Genomic DNA, 14,540 nt, shown 5'->3' on the forward strand with positions numbered 1-14,540 from the left:
ATCGTACATCACTGTTACTAGATTTTCAGTGAGAAGGCGACATTGGTTGATCTGCAGGGCTGGCCCTGAGGTACTGTTTGAAGGCTGAGAGCACTGCAGTAGAGCAGACATTACAGCTTGGCTGCAGCACTCGGCCGTGCTCCGCATTGGTTGCCCTGACAACCTCACCTCGCCACCGCGGGGGGTGGGGGTGGCGCTCAGCAGCAAGACCTAAAGCACTGCCACTGCATATCACAAGGCACGGAGGCCAACACGCAAGACAGTTTGACACAATGTGGTCCTTTCAATCCGTGGATACATGTCACTTCTCTGTTTACTTATTTGTGTCATTTAGATTTATTTAAGCATTGTTTTGTACATTTCAGGGCTCTTGTGTTTCGTGTGTGTGTGTGTGTGTGTGTGTGTGTGTGTGTGTTTCTAATGAGGACTTAAAAGAAAAATTGAGATTTCCCTGAAAAGAAAGAAAATGCCCCTGTGGCATGCAGTGCCCGCTTCAAAACACTGCTACTGATTCTGGTGCGGTTTTCTGAGTTGGTTCTGTTCCCCCCCCCCCCGAATTTGCTAATCTCAGTGCTAAAAGGGCAGTAAAGATTCCATGCCTTGATGAAGCAATGAAGATATACAACATATTGTTTAGTCAAATATTAATAAAAGGCAAAATCTGGATGCATATATAATCTCTTAAAATATCTTTCCAAGAATAATGATTATAGTGAGATTAGCTTTCTACTGGCTGCATTAGGAAAAGTAAGAGAAGAAGCTAATGAGCACAGAGCTACTGGATGATCTTAAAGAAGGCAAAAAAAAAAAGGCCTCTGGATTCATTGTCCTTTCAAGAGAAAAAAAAATACAACTCAACAAATCAAGCACACAAGAAATGTAACCCAGCCGGGCGGTGATGGCACACGCCTTTAATCTTAGCACTTGGGAGGCAGAGGGAGGCGGATTTCTGAGTTTGAGGCCAGCCTGGTCTACAGAGTGAGTTCCAGGACAGCCAGGGCTATACAGAGAAACCCTGTCTCGGAAAAAAAAAAAGAAATGTAACAACACAAGACCACATAAATTAGGCCCACAGCTGTATGATAGATAACAATGAAATGCTGACCATTCTCCCTTTAGAGGAGGCCAGGCAGTGTGCAGCAGGGCTAAAGGTGCTACAAGCGGCCCATTGAAAAGGTGACATGTGGAGATGTGAAGGCAAAGCCAAAGCATCAATAGGGACCCCAGAAGGAAAGAGATGCCAGCGACATGGGCAGCTATCGAAAGGAAGCACCCGAAATTGACTAGAGAAGGGTCATGTGAACTGCACCTAGCAAGACTGTATGGAGTAGAACTGCCCAACCCTTACCTCAGCATGGGCCAGGGGTCGATATTTGAATATACTTAGGATTCAATATTTGGCCTGCCACATTTTGATTTTATTTGGTCAGATCTAGCTTCTATATTTTCCTGTTCCTCCTACTTCTTTGCTTCCTGCTTACCATAAGATGAGCATCTTTAACTAGCACATAGGTCCCATCCTGATTTTCATGCACAACCCAGGAAAATCACAACTTCAAAACTATCCTGAGACCCATAGAGAGGCCTGTATCAAAATGTTGGGGACCAGAGAGCTTGGCTCAACGCCCCCAGCTGAGCTGTTTGCACAGGTTTCTTGAGAGCAAAACATCCCCTGGCTTAGCTTGATTCCTGCCTTCCCACCCGGTGTGGTACGGACTTCCCAGGTGCCTGACCTATGACTATAATTGATTTCTCCTGTTCCTTCCCTGGCCTCTAGTATATATATTGCTGGTTTCTCAGTAAGGTGGGGGGGGGGGGGATATTCTCCTTGCAGAATGACCCATGTCTATGTTTTTTTGTTAATCCCCCAGGCCTACGCCCGATACTCGGTACGGGCGCTGTCATCAAAAGCAAGCAAGTGTACAATATTCTAATGAAGCAATATATATGAAGATAACCAGATACATTATTTTTAAAATGTCCATACTATCCAAAAAGTTTTACAGATTCAATGCAATTACCATCAAAACACTAATGATATTGTCCACAGAGCTAGAAGGATAATCTTAAAACAGAAGCAAAATGTTCCAAAATTGCGGAAGTGATCTTAAAGAAAAAAAAAGTTTGAAAATATCATGTTTTATATATTCAAAATGATGGTTACCATGTGTAAAGCATGCCATTGGTATATAAATAGATACATGGAATGGACCAATGGAATGGAATAAAGAACCTAGGAATAACTTCATTTATAACCAACTGCTCCTTAACAAAGATTTCAACATGGTATTGATTCATGTATGCTGGACTAAACCTGACCCCTTCTCTCCATACCAAAATCAACACAAGTGAATAGAATATCTTAATGTAAGATCTTAAACTACCACAGAAAAGCATAATCTCAACAGATGAGATGGAACAGCTTTCTGGATGGGACTCCAAAGCACAGAACACAAAGCAAAAAAGAAAATGTCAAATAAGATGGCAAGAGTGCCTACACAGCAAACCAAAGCATCCTTGCTGTGAAAACAAGCTGTTAAATGGAGAAAGCCTGTGCTGGCTATATGATTGACAGAATTAATTAATACAAAAAAGCATCAGAATATTGTTAACAGAATAACCAAAAAATAAATCAACCGATGAAATTTATATTGGGCAAATCATCAATAGAAGAGATACAAAAAAACCAATAAACACATGAAAATGTTTAGAGGTGAACCAATGCTATAATGAGATTCTGTCACATTATAAACTCCATCACAGTTAAAATAGCAATTACCATTTTTTAATTGATTTTGAGACAGGTTCTGGGGTAACTCTGGCTGGCCTTGAACTTGCTACATAGAGTCAAAGATAAGTTAGAGTTCCTAATCTTCCTGCCTTAATACCTCCCAAGTAATGGAACTGTAGATGTGTGTCTCTATTCTCAACTTTATGTTGTTGTTTTTTGTGCAGTTTGAGGGAGCCTGTTTATTTGCTTGTTTTCTAAGACAAGGTCTTTTTTTTTTTTTTTTTTTTTTGGTTTTTCAAGACAGGGTTTCTCTGTGTAGCCCTGGCTGTTCTGAAACTCACTCTGTACACCAGGCTGGCCTCAAACTTAAAGATCTACCTGCCTCTGCCTCCCAAGTGCTGGGATTAAAGGCGTGCGCCACCACGCCCAGCCCAAGACAAGTTCTTGATACACATAACCCAAGCTGGGCTGGAATTCACTATATTCCCCAGACTGGCTTCAAATTTGCAATCCTGCTGCCTCAGCTTCCTTCCTTACTTCTGGAAGTGTGCACTCAAAAATATTTTCATGGGGGGCTGGAGAGATGGCTCATTGGGTAAGAGCACCAACTGCTCTTCCGAAGGTCATGAGTTCAAATCTCAGCACCCATATGGTGGCTCACAACCATCCATAAAGAGATCTGATGCCCCCTTCTGGTGTCTGAAGACAGCTACAGTGGACTTACATATACTAACTAAAATCGTTTTTTTTTTTTTTAAATATTTTCATGGAAAAAAATAGGTGCTGGCAAGAAAAGTCCTAGGCATTTCTGAAAGAAATGTGACCCAGTATGCCAGTATACCTAAAAACTAAATGTAACATATGATCTAGTTATATCACTTTGAGTATTCATCCAATTTAAATATTATTGTATCTGAAATATACCTCCATTTCCATTTTGTTATAGTACTATTCACAATAAATAAAATATGAAAATAAGCCAGATGCCCATAAACAAATGAATAAAGAAAAAGAGGTACACACCTATACAATAGAATGTAATTTAATCATAAAAGAGGATATTCTATTATTTGTGGCTAACTAGATGCAACAGGAAGACTTTACATCAAGTGAAATAAATCAGAATGATACAGACTGCATGTTCTCTCATATGAATATTTTACAGTTAATAGGAATATGGATTTGTTTTATTAGAGACCAAGGAGGGGGAGGTTAGTGAGACTAATGGGAGGTTGGATAATGGATACCCAAAGGAGGGAAGATAAATTTAATATGTTCTAAGATTCCAGAACTTTACAAAAACGGCTCACAATAACATGCTAACAGTTTATGAAAAACTGGATGATAGGAGCTCACAGACTCCAAATAGAAATAATAGTGAAGACATATGCCAATTACCATGATTTTATCAGTACACGTTCTGTATATGTTTCAAATTATTATATTACCCAATCAATCTATGGAAATATAATAATAAGCATTTAAGTGCTCTTTTGTACGCTATTCTATATTACATCTACATGCAATGAATTTTACATTTATAGGTAGTATCTTAGTTTTGGTTTTATTCACTGTGAACAGACACCATGACCAAAGCAGCTCCTATAAGAACATTTAATTGGGGCTGGCTTGCAGGTTCAGGGGGTCAGTTCATTATCATCAAGGCAGGAACACGGGAGCATCAAGACATGCATGGTGCAGGAGAAACTGAGAGTTCATCTGAATGCTACTAGCAGAATACTGACTTCCTGACAACTAGGATGAGGGTCTTTTTTTTTTTTTTTTTTTTGGATTTTTGGATTTGGTTTTTTAGAGACAGGGTTTCTCTGTATAGCCCTAGCTGTCCTGGAACTCACTCTGTAGACCAGGCTGGCCTCGAACTCAGAAATCCGCCTGCCTCTGCCTACCAGAGTGCTAGGATTACAGGTGAGCGTCACCACCGTCCGGCTAGGATGGGGGTCTTAAAGCCCACAGCCACAGAGACACACCTACTCCAACAGGGACACACCCACTTCAACAAGAACACGCCTCCAAATACTGCCACTCCCTGGGCCACAGATCAATAGTTATCTAACTACCTCACAACTGCCCCAAATAATTATCTTTATAAAATAAAATAAAGTTAAAAACTGGAAAATGTTCTAGTAAACCTTTCTGTTAAAATGACACAAATCAGAGCAATGCAGGTGAGAACTCACAAACTTGTTATGTTGTTATCAAAAACATAAAAAATAAGTATTACAGAAGATTTGGAGAAAAGACAACATTTACCCAGTGTTGAGGGGAGTGTTAAGTTAAAATAGTCAGGATGCAAGAAACCCTAACTAAGCTGTGTGAGTCATTCAAACACACAGAAAAAAACATGAAAGTAGGAGGATTTGTTGGGAAGAAAGCGGGCTAAGGAAGGCCGAGAGGAGGTAAAAAGCACTAAAAGGGGGCTGGAGAGATGGCTCAGCGGTTAAGAGCACTGACTGCTCTTCCGAAGGTCCTGAGTTCAAATCCCAGCAACCATATGGTGGCTCACAACCATCTGTAATGAGATCTGATGCCCTCTTCTGGGGTGTCTGAAGACAGCTACAGTGTACTTACATATAAATGAATAAATGAATAAATCTTTAAAAAAAAAAGCACTAAAAGTCACTCAAGAGATTCTGGAGCTATTAAAGAACTATTTTTTGTTTTTTTGTTTTTGTTTGTTTGTTTGTTTTTCGAGACAGGGTTTCTCTGTGTAGCCCTGGCTGTCCTGGAACTCTGTAGACCAGGCTGACCTCGAACTCAAAAATCCACCTGCCTCTGCCTCCCAAGTGCTGGGATTACAGGCATGCGCCACCACCGCCCAGCTAGAATTATTTTTTAATAGCCATTGTGAGACAGGTGCAGTGGCACACACCTGTCAGTTTGTTCCCACCAAGATTCCAAGAGGGCTGCCACACTCACTCTGGCATTTATGTGGGTGCTAGGGAACCTAACTCCAGTCCTCAAATTTGAGACCCACTAAGTATCTCCCCAACCAATTGTTTAATTATTTATTTTTATTATACATATACATGTACATCATATACATATATATACATACATTAGCTATTTTAGTGTTTTGCTTGTGTATGTGCATTATACACATGCCAAGTGTCCACAGAATCTAGGAGTGTCTGTCAGATATCCTAAAACTGGAGTTACAGTGTTTAAGAACCAAAGTAAGAGCTGGAAACTAATTATGGTCCTTTAAAACAGCAAGTATCCTGGGAATTCTGTACTTTTTTGACTAATATCCACTTATTAGTGAGCACATATCATGCATATCCTTTTTGGCCTGAGTTACCTCACTCAGGATATTTTCTAGTTCCATCCATTTGCCTGCAAAACTCATGATGTCCTCCTTCTTAATAGCTGAGTGGGGGAGGGGGCAGAATCAGGTGTGGGAGTAGATGGAGGAGATGTACAGAGGGTCAGGAAATTGAACAGAGGTGTGCAGTAGTGATAGATGGGGAACTAGCGGTAGCAACCAGAAAGTCCCAGATGCCAGGAAAGCAAGAGCCCAGGTAGGCATGGCCCGCAGTTGAGGGATGATGGGGGTCACCCACCCATCTCCAAAAAAATTTTTTTTGGTTTTTCAAGACAGGGTTTCTCTGTATAGCCCTGGCTGTCCTGGAACTCACTCTGTAGACCAGGCTGGCCTTGAACTCAGAAATCGGCCTGCTTCTGCCTCCCAAGTGCTGGGATTAAAGGTGTGCGCTACCACTGCCTGGCCATCTTCAAAATTTTAACCCAGAATTGCTCCTATCTAAAGGAAATACAGGTACAAAGAGTGGATCAGAGACTGAAGGAAAGGCCATCCAGAGACTGCCCCACCTAGGGATCCATCCCATATACAGTGACCAAACCCAGACACTATTGCTGATTCTAAGAAGTGCTTGCTGACAGTAACCTGATATAGCTGTCTCCTGAGAGGCTCTGCCAGAGCCTGACAAATAGAGGCAGATACTTGCAGCCAACCATCAGACTGAACACAGCTACCCCAATGGAGGAGTTAGGGGAAGGACTGAAGGAGCTGAAGGGACTTCATCTGGCATCAATGAGGGGGGAGGCCCTTGGTCCTGTAAAGGCTTGATGGCCCCAGTGTAGAAGTGCTTGGGTGGTGAGGCAGCAGTGGGTGGGGGGTGGGGAAGCACCCTCATAGAAGCAGGGGGAGGGGAGGTGGGATAGGGGATTTTCAGGGGGGAAACTGGGAAAGGTGATAACATCTGAAATGTAAATAAATAAAATGTCCAATTAAAAATTAGCCGAGTTGCCGGGCATTGGTGGCACACACCTGTAATCCCAGCACTTGGGAGGCAGAGGCAGGTTGATTTCTGAGTTCGAGGCCAACCTGGTCTACAGAGTGAGTTCCAGGGTAGCCAGGGCTACAAAGAGAAACCCTGTCTTCAAAAAACCAAAAAAAAAAAAAAAAAAAAAATTAGCCGAGTAGTGTTCCATTGTATAAATGAACCACATTTTCTATATCCATTCTTCTGTTAGGTATTGGTAGGGGTTGGGTGTGCTGGAGAACAGGAGCGAAGCCCTGAGGGCCAGCAGAAAGAATCAAAACAGGCAACATGGGAGGGTAGAAAGTGGGGAACCCTCTAAAATGGACCAGAGACCTGGTAAGTGAGAGATTCTCAGAACTCTAAGGGAGGAACCGTAAATGAAATGCCCTACAGTAGGGAGACGGAACTTGTAGAATCCACCTCCAGCAGAAAGGCAGGGCATCAAGTGGAAGAATGGAGTTACCATCCCACAGTCAAAAACTCTGACCCAGAATTGTTCCTGTATGAAAGAACTGCAGGAACAAAAATGGAGACGAGACTGAAGGAAAGGAGGTCCAGTGACAGGCCCAAACTAGGATCCAGCTCAAGGGGAGGCTCCAAGGCCTGACCCTATTACTGATGCTGTGGTGTGCTTACAAACAGGAACCTAGCATGGCTGTGCTCTGAGAGGCCCAACAAGCAGCTGAAAGAGTCAGATGCAGATATTTGCACCCAACCAATGGACAGAAGCTGATGGCCCCTGTGGTTGAATTAGGGAAAAGCTGGAAGAAAGTGAGGAGGAGGGCGACCTTGTAGGAGGACCAGCAGTCTCAACTAACTGGACCCCTGAGATCTGTCAGACAGTGGACCACCAAGCAGGCAGCATACGCCAGCTGACATAAGGCCCCCACACATATACAGCAGAGGACTGCAGGGCCTGGCTCAGTGAGAGAAGACAGACCTAACTCTCAAGAGACTTAGGGCACCAAGGGAGTGGGGAGGTCCGGTGGGGTGGGGGTGGGGACATTGTCTTCGTCGGGTGGGGTGGGGGTGGGGACATTGTCTTCTAGCCAGGGTGGGGGGAGGAGGTATGAGATGTGGAACAGTCAGAGGGTGGACCAGGAAGGGGATAAAGTCTGGAGACTGTTAAAAAAAAAGATTAAAGAATACATCTTTAAAAAAAAAAAAGGAGCAGCAATGAGCTGTCTTTCCAGCTTTGAACTTTGTATTTATTTCTTTGTATTTTGAGTCAGAGTTTCTCTGTGTAACCTTCCTTGGCTGATCAGGAATTCACTTTGTAGATCGGGCTGGCCATGAACTCAGAGATCTGACAGACTTTGCTTTGCAAGTGCTAGTATTAAAGTATGCTCCACAACTTCCTAGCTTCCAGCTCTGAACTTTAATCTTAAATATGAACACCTCTCATCTACATGTCTGTTTTCTGTATATATATATATATGTATGTATTGTGTGTGTATGTATGTATGTATACGTGTGTATGTATGCATGTGTGTGCGCGTGTGTATGTATGTATGTATGTATGTGTGTGTATGTATGCATGTATGTGCGCATCTCTCCCTCTCCTTCTCCCTCTTTTTCTCCCTTTCCCTCTAAAGTGTCTCACTTTGTAGCCTAGGTATGCCTAGAACTTAAGATAGTTCTGCCTAAGCCATTCGTGTGCTGGGATTTCAGGCATACACAACCACTCCTACCCCAAGTTTATGTCTATACTGTAGCTCAACAATCCTTATCAAGTGAGGGAAAGGAAATGGTGGAATATGTATATAATTAAACCTGTTGTTATCAGGGGCTGGAGAGATGACTCAGCAGTTAAGAGCACTGACTGCTCTTCCAGAGGTCCTGAGTTCAACTCCCAGCAACCACATGGTGGCTCACAACCATCTGTAATGGGATCTGACCCCTTCTTCTGGGGTGTCTGAGGACAGCTGCAGCGTACTCACATGCATAAAAATAAATAAATAAATAAATAAATAAATAAACCATGATTTGCATCTTTTCACATGACTTATCTACCAGGGATTTCCTTTCTCAATTTCTCTGTCTGACATTTAGTATGGATGCCATACGATCGGCAAAGCATCCCCACTACTTTTCACTATTTTTCCATTCTTTCCTCTGTTTTCCTCATCACACAGTCACTTACTGTTCCTGTACTTTGTCCATAGCCAAAGCAACTACTTTGTCCCTGTTGCTTCCACAACACCATACATCTAGCTATCATAGCCATTATGACATTAATTACAAATATTTCTCTTAATTTGTAATTAACTATAGATAATTGCCTTTCACATTGTACCTGTGACTCCTTGAAAGCATGGGTTCTGTCTTCTTATCTCTCGAGTCTAATAGAGAAAATGCTAAAGAGCAGTCAATAAATATTTTGCAAATGAATGGCAAAATGAAGCTTCTAATCTGAGTCTAATTTTTGAAAAGACACTAATTACAATTGTGGGAATAGCTATAAACAGGGGCACTTTGTTAGTTTGCACGATGTAAATAGAATTTCATTACGAGGCATTTTTGCTTCATTCATTAATCAGTTAATCATCCCATACAACTTGTTTGTTTTCATTTTAAACAATAGAGGAACAGAGTTTCCAAGGAACAGAAAGGTCTATTTACTAAGGACATTAAAGTATATTCTGGCTTAAAGGGAAAGATGACTCATGAAAGAAAAAGAAAAAGAAAACAAGAACTGAAACAGAGTGAGTCACCTCTAACAGCCACCTACTGAATTGCAAGGAAGCAACTATGTTATCTTCAATAAGCAAAGGAAACCAATGTTCTTTATAATAAAATGTAAAATTCGTGAGATGCCAATCTGCAAAAACTATACTTCGTTTGGCTTGAAGTGGTTCAATCTATGCCAGTAAATATGTCTGAATGTCTCCTCACTTAACTAATACCTTATTGTAAAATACTTTCAGATCTCCTGATTATTTACCATATATAATATACATGGTTTATTATATATTTAGTGTATATATGTAATATATATAAATATATATATATATATATGGTAAATAATGAGAAGATCTGAAAGTACTCTACACATGATATATATACCATATATATGTAGCAAACATATTTGAACCCAACTCTCTCCAATCTACGGTACCTTGTACATCATATTTAATCTGTTCATCCAACCAGACCCTGTGCATTTTGTGCCAGAGTCTAGCCAGGTGTGTCTCCTGTAACCTTCCTCTCACCCACACAGCCTCCTCAAACCCCTAGGTTTAGCCAAGATCCTACATCAGTGCCCTGACCTAGTCTGGCTGCCTCTGATTGTTGTGCCCCCCCCCCACACACACACCTAAAGGTCCCTGTGTGCCACACACAGTCTGTCAAGCTAGGTCCCGCATATCTTGTACCAATGTCTGACCTGGTGAGTTCAACAAATTCTCCCCTCCACAAACTCTCCTCAACCTCCAGATCCACCCCCAAACTCCAGGCTAGGACCATAATGCACATCCTGACTTCCAACACAGCCCCCTGTGTTCATCTGCCTTCCTTCCACTTGACTTCCTTTCGCTTAAGCTATGTATATAACCTTTAGAGCCATCACGGCCCACATATTCTGTATTTTGCCCCAAACTGCTGTGTCCATTTCAAGCTTCTGTGCCCAGATCTCATCACAAAAATATAATCAATATCAAAGATCAAGGCAATATTCACACATACACACACACACACCCCAAAATTTACTAGTGCTATGTCCCATGTTCCCCTATAAGAACTACCTAGATGAACCCAAGAACACATAATTTAAAATGATAATCATAAGCTGCGTCAAAGAATTCAAAGAGTTTAAAAAGGATACAAAGAAATAGCTAAACTATTTCTAATAGACAAACTTAAAAATAATGAATGCCTGAGTGATGACCAAGAAAGCACAAACAAGCCAGGCAGTGGTGGTGCACCCCTGTAATCCCAGCACTTGGGAGGTAGAGGCAGGCAGATTTCTGAGTTCGAGGTCAGCCTGGTCTACAGAGTAAGTTCCAGGACAGCCAGGGCTACACAGAGAAACCCTGTCTCGGAAAAAAAAAAAAATCCATCCAACCAACCAACAAACAAAAAAAGACTGAATAAAATGGTAAAAGCAATGTAGAATTTGAAAACAGAATTTAATAAAGAGAGACATTGAGTAGCAGCCAAGCTGAAATGAAGAGTAGAGAACCCATTAACCCAGCTTGGGAACTCCAAAGAAAGCCTCACAAGTTGAATGAATCAAGCAGAAGATAGAGAATAGGACTTGAAGGTAAAGTTGAGACCAAATAGGCAAGGAATATGAAAAAAAGACTTTAAGATAAGGGAAAAGAATATTCTGGAAACATGGGACACAATGAAAGAACAAACTTTTAAATTATAAACATAAACGAGGAAGAAGAAACCAGGTCAATGGCACAGACCATATCATCAACATGATCATGGAAAAAAACTTCCTCCAAACTAAAGAAAGGTATATTCATGCAGATACAAGAAGTACACAGAACACCAAATAGACAAGATCAGGATAGAAATCCCACAGTATATCACAGTTAAATCACTAAGTATTTAGAAAGAATATTGAGTATTGAGAAAGAAGAACTTTCCATGACATAAAAACAGACATTAAGGGGCTGGAGAGATGGCTCAGTGGTTAAGAGCACCGACTGCTCTTCCAAAGGTCATGAGTTCAAATCCCAGCAACCACATGGTGGCTTATAACCATCCATAATGAGATCTGATGCTCTCTTCTGGTGCATCTGAAGACAGCTACAGTGTACTTACATATATTAATAAATAAATCAGAAAGAAAGAAAGAAAGAAAGAAAGAAAGAAAGAAAGAAAGAAAGAAAGAAAGAAAGAAAGAAAGAAAGAAAGAAAGAAAGAAAAATAAAACCAAACCAACTGTCTGGGGCTAATGAAGTCACAGATTTTGGCGAATCTACAGCCATCCTTAACTACTTTATATTTAACCATATATAAAACAGGTAAGTATAACTCTCACCCCTAATTAAGGAAATATCTCTTTGCAACAGGAGGCCATTACAGAAAACCACAACTAATCAAACTTCAGAGAAAAAAGTGATTGTCTAATGCCTAGCCCCAACCAATCTATCTACAACACAACTCCTGTGCCTAAGGCTTAGATATCATAGCAAACGGGGGTAAACAGAAAGGATGTAAGAATCACAGAAATAGGAAGTTTGCTGTGCTACTGTGTTTCATAGAAATGCCAAGAAGCAACACCCATGAAGCCTCATCAGCATAATTACTTAAATAAGACCTTAATAAGGATGGCAAAGGTCTATAGGCAACTAAGAAATGCTGAGAGCAAGAGACATTGTCTTCTCCAGGGAAGAGCCCCCAATTGGTAATCTAATACCAAATGGTTAGTACTGAAATGTATGTGTATGTGTATGTGTATGTGTATATGTATAACATAATATATACTAAGAAGATTGAATTTATATATTTATGTTATGTAATAAAGCACGACAATTTAAAAAAAGAAGTTATGAATTTAAGAGAGAACAAAGGGTTACATCGGAGGAAGTGGAAGGAGGAACTAGAAGAGGAAAAATGATGTCATTATATTTTAGTTTCAAAAAATAACAAAAATTAAAGGTACAATTTCATGAAGTAAAACCATGGGTATAAACAATTGTCCCCATATCAAGATGAATGACTGAAGTATGACTGTGAAGTCAACAAGGACTTTTCTAGCAAGTTGAGAAGCAGCATAGCAATAACTGTCACCAGGAAGCACCAGTCTTTTGGAGCCGATCACTGGATTTAGCAGAGGAAATGGTTGTGTCTGCAGAGGGTTGAGTTCATAGTCCAGCAATATTTGACTTTCAGCACAGTGGAGAGTGTGACAGAGGATGTGGCAGCTGACTCAGAGTACATAGCAGAAGAGCATCTTTTTCAAGAGTACTATGCACTTCCACCAAGGGAAGTTGACTCATCACTCTCTCCAGACGCATGCAGAATCCGTGGTCATCTGTATACCCATAAGGCAGCAGGGAAATCTCCCCTGACTGTGGGCAAGGCACATTGGGTGGCACTTGTCAACCATGATTCTTACAACTTTTCTCACAGAATGGGGCTATAGATAAGATCAGATGTTGCAATATTTTATTGCAGTTTTTCCAACAAAACCTACAAACATACAAGATTTAAGCAAGCATCCATCCATTCTCTCTGAGGGAAAGGGAAGAAGTATGCTGCAGGCAGCCGTTGAGTCTCTGAAATATTTATAAAATACTACTGAAGAACCAGCCTGCTTCCATTTTGGCTTAAAAGTCATCTTATAGTAAAGTCAACATCTGCTCCCGTTTATGATTAAATCTTTGTTTCTCAAGGTTTGAGCTGTGCCCACCTCTAACCAATGCTGACCTCTTGATCTCCCTCGTGTACACGGGAGAGGCAGCCCATGTACATGAATCAAAAAGTTTTAACGAATTGCTTGCTTTAATTAACTTGGTCACGATGGTTAGGGTTAGTGGTTTTCTTCTCCCACCTTTGAGATTAACACTATCTCAGTTTTCTCATAGAGACAGTCACTGAGGAGCTTTTTTGGTATTATTTGGAAGAATCTTTTCAACAATGGGCATGTTACATAAAAACTGAAAATTCTACAGTAGAAATAATTTGTCATTTCAGACTTGGATCCTACAAGCTCATCTGTTCAGTCCTCTTTGATGATAGCCACACAGACAACACACACTTATCTCTTTTAGAAAATAATACTTATTATTTTAGAAAAGAGTACTGCGGGCAAGGCACCCACAGCACTTCCTGAGTGGAGACATACAGAACAAAACATTTTTGCCTGAGACATAATACCTTCATAATAATAAAATGTTGTACAGTACATTCAAAGAAAATGTGAGAACCAAATATGCTCATTTTCAAAAGTAAAAAGAAAAAGAAACAAACAAAAGAAGTCCTATATACGTGTATTGTGTCTGTTACAAAAGTCCCAGACGAAATTATGCAGCAAACAGTGAGTCAGCACAGCACCTCTTATACTCTCATCAAAGATGGATACTATGGAAACCAGAGCCTGGGGGATAGAAGTGAAAAAATATTTAAAGAGAGGAGCACTGATGAATGCAAATTTGTACATTTTTAGTTTTTAAAAGATGATGGCAGAATAAAATGTGTAAAACATTCTAAAAAGCACAACAACGATATGGACTGTGTTCAAGAATAACTGGGCCAGACAATTTGATCCTTAGGACTTTGTGAGAACATTTTCTATTGGCTCGGTTACCAATTAATAGGCAACATTTGAACATGAGGTGTTATTAATGAATATGTGGGCTTTCAGTAAGTGAAAGGGGAAAAGACATCCCAAACAGAAAATATTAGTGTGCAAATAATAGGAATTACACAGACAATGTTTAGGAAGCTGGTTTCAGGAACTGGCAGAGATGTATATAGCAGATAAGCTTACAACTACAGCAATTTGGAAATTTCAAAATAATGTAACTTTCTGAGAAGCCAGAGATTCA

At 40.6% G+C, this 14,540-nt stretch overlaps 1 pseudogene; it reads left to right on the top strand.

Annotated features, from left to right (window-relative positions):
• The first annotated feature begins 4,911 nt into the window (after positions 1–4,911).
• LOC127674516 (endoplasmic reticulum-Golgi intermediate compartment protein 2-like) lies at positions 4,912–13,272 on the top strand (annotated as a pseudogene).
• The last annotated feature ends 1,268 nt before the right edge of the window (positions 13,273–14,540 follow it).

This window comes from Apodemus sylvaticus, chromosome X (assembly GCF_947179515.1).
Source record: "Apodemus sylvaticus chromosome X, mApoSyl1.1, whole genome shotgun sequence".
NCBI lineage: Eukaryota > Metazoa > Chordata > Mammalia > Rodentia > Muridae > Apodemus > Apodemus sylvaticus.